This window comes from Musa acuminata, chromosome BXJ2-6 (genome assembly GCF_036884655.1).
Source record: "Musa acuminata AAA Group cultivar baxijiao chromosome BXJ2-6, Cavendish_Baxijiao_AAA, whole genome shotgun sequence".
Classification (NCBI taxonomy): Eukaryota; Viridiplantae; Streptophyta; class Magnoliopsida; order Zingiberales; family Musaceae; genus Musa; species Musa acuminata.
In genome coordinates, this window is record NC_088343.1 from 26,547,501 (window position 1) to 26,554,371 (window position 6,871).

Consider the following 6,871-nt stretch of genomic DNA (forward strand, 5'->3'; position numbering starts at 1 on the left):
TCTACAAGAAATGGCAAGAACCATGTTGAATGAACACAGCCTACCCAAATACTTTTGGGCCGAAGCCGTAAACACTGCATGTTATATTTTGAATAGAGTACTAGTAAGACCCTTACTCACCAAAACTCCCTATGAGTTATGGAATAACGAAAAACCCAATGTTTCATATTTTAAAGTCTTTGGGTGTAAGTGTTTTATCTTAAATGAAAAGGATAACTTAGGAAAATTTGATAATAAATCCGATGAAGGAATCTTTCTTGGTTATTCTTCGGTTTCTAAAGCTTTTCGTATCTTCAATAAAAGAACTTTAATTATTGAAGAATCCATTCATGTTGTTTTTAATGAGATTTCCGAAATTAAGAAAAATGATCTTGATGATGATGTTAATTTTGATTCCTTAAATTTAAATGAAACCCCTTCTCAATCTAAACGATTTCTTGCCTCTTGGTGTCGCTTTGTCTGCGTGTATATACATTAAAGAATGGTCAGAAAACAAAGGAGCACCATACTCAAGAAGTGAATCTGGGTAAACTGTTAACCATTCATGATTAATCAAACACCTATCAAGTCGAGCCATTACTTTTCTGTTAGCTGCACCTTGATTACTCCATGCAAGCCTTAAAACAGGAGGAAAGTTTTGCAAAGCAGAAGTCTCGACAGCATTGGCTTACACTAGGAGATTCCAATACTAAATTTTTCTATGCTTCAATTGCTACTCGAAGGGTTGTTAACCGTATCAGCAAATGCAGAGACAAAGATGATAATCTTATTGAGAATTTAGATGAGGTTAAAGCACACACAGAGCAATTTTTTTATTCCTTACTCAATCAAGCTGGGAAAACTAATAACATTCATGTGGAGCCGACTAGAAAACTTGAAGCTATTTCAATCCTCAATGCCCCAATTACAGACGACGAAATTGTATGTGTTGTCTTTAAGTCACCAAAGCACAAAAGCCCAGGTCCAAATGGATTTTCAGCTGAATTTTACCAAACTGCTTGGTCTATTATTGGAAATGATGTGATCAAGGCTTGCCAACATTTTTTCTCTTCAGGTCAAATTCTTAGAGAGATGAATTGTACTTTTATTTCTTTAATCCCGAAGAATGCAGGGGCAGATTCACTAGAGAGCTATCGACCCATATCATTATGCAACTTTATTTACAAGATCATCTCCAAAGTATTGGCAAATAGAATGCAAAAGGTAATACACAAGATCATTAGCCCAAATCAAGCTGCTTTCATCAAAGGGAGAAGTATACATCATAACATTTTGCTTGCTAATGACTTGGTCAAAGATTTGCATTCAAAAGCAAGAGGGACAAAAATATGTTTTAAAGCTGATTTACGGAAAGCCTTTGATTCAGTTAATAGGAAATTTATCTATAACATGCTCCTCGATATGAACTTCCCACAGCAATGGGTTAATTGGATTCAATCTTGCCTGGAAACTCCAAAGTTTTCGATACTCTTTAATGGCTCACCTATTGGTTTTTTTGGGAGCACAAATGGCATCCGACAAGGTGATCCACTCTCTCCGTATCTCTTTACTATTACGATGGAAGGACTCATGCAGTCTTAAATGGCAGCATTAAGGTACCCAATGCTGGCTCTATTCATATATCACATATAACATTTGCAGATGATTTACTTATCTTTCTCCTAAATGATCCAACTTCAGTAAAGAACCTGGCTACTATTATGAATGACTTTGGTATGGTTTCTGGACTTCAGTTAAATTATGCGAAAAGTAAAGTATATATGAGCCCTTACGTTGAGGATAAGGTCTTTATTGCACAAACTTTGGGGGTTAGTGAGGGAAGCCTGCCAGTTCCTTATTTGGGTCTCCCGCTCATATCCACAGGCATTCACAAAACCCACTGTCAGCCTATCCTGCAAAAAATAAAGAATAGAATTTCTTCTTGGAAAAATAGGCTTCTATCAAAAGCAGGACGACTCGAACTCATCCGTTCTGTATTGCACTCCTACTCTATATATTGGTGTAATGCATTTCTTTTGCCTGCTGGACTTCTCCAAGATATTGAACAGTTATTAATGAACTTCTTCTGGAATGGCACAAATGATAAGGCAATGCATATGGTAAATTGGGATAGCATTTGCAAACCGAAAGATGAAGGGGGGTTAAACTTGAGAAATACTCGAGATTGGAATCAAGCATGCCTGGTACAACAATTGTGGGATCTTTTGCAAAACAAATGTTCCTTATGGTCACAATGAGTTTCTGCTAGGTATCTTTCAAAAGAATCAATCTGGGAAATTTCAACAAGAACATACCACTCTGCAGCTTGGAAAGGAATTTTAAAGGCAAGGAATTGGCTAATCAAACACATTTCGTATGCAATCTCTTTTGGAACTAGTACTAACATGTGGTACGATCCTTGGGTGAATGGGAAGAGTATATTTCAATTATATGGCGATAGAATACGAAAAGATCTTGGGGCTCCCAAAGATTGGAAGGTTTCCGAGTTCATTGCTAACGGCACTTGGTGTCTATCACTTTGGTCGACTATCATAGCTATTCCAATCAGGAACAACTCTTCAGATATATTTATTTGGCCTCATGACAATGGCAAATTTAGTGCCACATCTGCATGAAATCAAATTAGGCAAAGAAATAACAAGTGGGTCCCAAGCAGTTGGACATGGGATCGATCGGGATCACAAAGACACTCCTTATGTACATGGCAGGCCCTTCTCAATAAACTACCTACAATAGATAATATGAAAAGAAGAGGTATCTATCATGTTAACCGATGCTCCCTTTGTTTGCAACAAGAAGAAACTGTTGACCACCTCTATTTTGCTTGTGATTATACAAAATGGATATGGAAGGAGATTCTCCAGCGATTTGAACTCAATAGACTGCCGCAACCAAACTTGCACCAAGAACTAGGTGACCTTATGCAATGTTTCTCAAGAAAAGGGCCTCTTACACAACTGGCAAAGGTTACTTTCAGATGCGCTATTTGGTGGATGTGGAAGGAGAGATGTAATAGAATCTTTGAATGTCAACACACAAACAATGCTCAGCTCTTGAAAGAGATTATTAGAGACTCAAGATCCTGTATGGAGCATGATCTCAAAACCGAGCACTTCACCTGAAGAGAAAAAGATATTTTTATCAAATTTAATTTTGCTATTAGCTAAAGATCTTGGGAATGATGCCAAATAATGTACCCACAGGTAGTTATAGTCTACAGCATGTGTAGTCATAACTATCGCATTCGCACTCTATGAGTTACTTGGCTTTGTCTATGACTTGTATAGATAAAGCTATTTGTAGAAACTTTACACATAATAAATTTACTTTTACTTACCAAAAAAAAATAAATGAAACCCCTTCTCCAACTAGCAACTTGGATGTATCCACTTCCGAAACATCCTTACCCAAAGATTGGAAGTATGTAGATGCTCATCCTAAGGAGCTAATATTAGGAGACACATCAAAGGGGGTTCAAACACGATCTTCTTTTAAAAATTTTTGTGCCAACGCCGCCTTTCTCTCCCAAATTGAACCCAAATGTGTTGATGAAGCCATGAAAGATGATTCATGGATTATCGCAATGCAAGATGAATTAAATCAATTTGAGAGAAATGAGGTGTGGACGCTTGTTCCTAGGCCAAATAACCATTTAGTAATTGGTACTAAATGGGTTTTCAGAAACAAGCAAGATGAAAATGGTATTGTGGTTAGAAACAAGGCTAGATTAGTGGCCAAAGGTTTCAACCAAGAAGAAGGTATCGATTACGAAGAAACCTTCGCACCTGTGGCTCGATTGGAAGCCATAAGGATGCTCCTTGCCTACGCTAGTAGTAATAATCTTAAGTTATTTCAAATGGATGTTAAAAGCGCTTTTTTAAATGGCTTTATTTTCGAAAAAGTTTATGTTGAACAACCTCCTGGATTTGAAAATAATAGCCTCCCTAATCATGTGTTTAGATTAACTAAAGCTCTCTATGGTTTAAAACAAGCCCCAAGGGCTTGGTATGAGAGACTTAGTTCTTTTCTTATCAAAAATAACTTTACAAAAGGCAAGGTTGATACTACATTATTTATCAAGAATTTTAAAAATAATTTTCTCATTGTTCAGATTTATGTTGATGATATTATCTTTGGCTCTACAAATGAATCTCTTTGTGAATCTTTTGCTTTAACTATGAGTCTTGAATTCGAAATGAGCTTAATGGGAGAATTAACATTCTTCTTAAGTTTACAAATCAAACAACTAAGCAATGGCATCTTTATTAGTCAAACTAAATATGTCATGAATTTATTAAAAAGGTTTAGTATGAACAACTCAAAGGCTAGTAATACTCCTATGAGCACCTCCACTAAGTTAGAAATTGATGAAAGTGGAGAAAACTTTGATCAAAAAACTTATAGGGGTATGATAGGAAGTTTACTTTACCTCACTGCTACCAGACCAGATATCATGTTCAGTGTAGGACTTTGTGCTAGATTTCAATCAAACCTTAAGATATCTCATCTCAAAGCAGTTAAAAGAATATTTAGATATCTTAATGGTACCACAAATCTAGGATTATGGTACCCAAAATCAGAGAATTTTGAGTTAATTGCTTATGCTGATGCAGACTTTGCTGGTTGTAGATTAGATAGAAAAAGCATATCAGGATCATGTCAATTCTTAGGACATGCCCTTGTTTCCTAGTCATCAAAGAAACAAAACTCGGTTGCACTATCAACAATCGAAGCTGAATATATTGCAGTAAATGCATGCTGTGCACAAGTTGTATGGATGAAAAACACTTTAGAAGATTACAAAGTTAATCTTAAAGATATTCCCATTAAATGTGATAACATGAGTGCAATTTGCTTAACCAATCCTATACAACACTCAAGAACAAAACATATTGATATTAGACATCACTTTATACAAGATCATGTCACTAATCATGACGTAACCATAGAGTTCATTGATACTAAACATCAACTAGCTGACATTTTTACAAAACCTCTAAGTGAAGAACAATTTGATTTCATTCGAAGAGAATTAGGGATGTTGATGTGTCCGAATAGATAAACATGCTAAAATTATTTTTCAGACTATATTGAATTATCAAATCACTTGATTGCCATGTTTCTATGTGAAAATCTGCAACAAAATCTTGTCCGAATGTATCTTATTTATTCGAATACTATAAAACAGATTTTCTCGTACACTTTCATGAATAAATTTGATGAAGTGATGTGTATGTATTCCATCCTGCAAAATCTTTACAAAAAAGGGGAATAAGTATTTAAAGCAATCTATGTAAAATTACTCTATAAGCTTGCCAATATTATTTTCCTAGTATCATAATTACTATGCTTTTTGTTGATGACAAAGGGGGAGAAATACATGAATTGATAAACACTGCTATGATTAGAAATACTATGAGTGATGCTACAAACACTGCTATGATTATGCCATCCTTGCATCACCAAGAAATATATGAACATGTGCTAAAGTTTGCATTATGCCCTGAGTTGATATCTTATTCTATGCAATCTCTTCTGGTACTAGTACAAATATGTGGTTTGATCCTTGGGTAAATGGGAAGAGTATATTTCAATTATATGGTGACAGAATACGAAAAGATCTTGGGGCTCCCAAAGATTGGAAGGTTTCTGAGTTCATTGCTAACGGTGCTTGGTGTCTCCCTAATCCTATTTCTCCCGAAATGTTATCACTTTGGCCGACTATTATAGCTATTCCAATCAGGAACAACTCTTCAGATATACTTATTTGGCCTCATGACAATGGCAAATTTAGTGTCACATCCGCATGGAATCAAATTAGGCAAAGAAATAACAAGTGGGTCCCAAGCAGTTGGACATGGGATCGACCGGGATCACAAAGACATTCCTTATGTACATGGCAGGCTCTTCTCAATAAACTACCGATAATAGACAATATGAAAAGAAGAGGTATCTATCATGTTAACCGATGCTCCCTTTGTATGCAACAAGAAGAAACTGTTGACCACCTCTATTTTGCTTGTGATTATACAAAATGGATATGGAAAGAGATTCTCCAGCGATTTGAACTCAATAGACTGCCGCAACCAAACTTGCACCAAGAACTAAGCGACCTCATGCAATGTTTCTCAAGAAAAGGGCCTCTAACATAACTGGCAAAGGTTACTTTCAGATGCGCTATTTGGTGGATGTGGAAGGAGAGATGTAACAGAATATTTGAATGCCAACACACAAACAATACTCAATTATTGAAAGAGATTATTAGAGACTCAAGATCCTGTATGGAGCAAGATCTCAAAACGGAGCACTTTACCCAAAGAGAAAAAGATATTTTTATCAAATTTAATTTTGCTATTAGCTAAAGATCTTGGGAATGATGCCAAATTATGTACCCACAGGTAGTTTTGATATATCTGGATAAATATTTTCTATATTGATTATAATTATGAGTTATAGTCTACAGCATGTGTAGTCATAACTATAGCATTCGCACTCTATAAGTTACTTGGCTTTGTCTATGACTTGTATAGATAAAGCTATTTGTAGAAACTTTACACATAATCAATTTACTTTTACTTACCAAAAAAAAAAAAAAAAGATATCTTATCATGTGAAGAAAATGCAAAACTTGCTAGAATATTTCAAATGTGTGCATCATGTAATAGTGCTTCACAGCTTTATATAATAATGTCCAAACTACATGATGAATAGTTACAAACACAATCATACAAACTTGATGATGTATGTCAAGCCTTGACATCATCTTTGAAGAGATACATCATGAGTATCATGATGGGAGTATTGATAAGTTTAACTGATCTAACTTATCAATACGTCACTTGAATTCTTGGGTCTTGAATTCAAGGTTGAC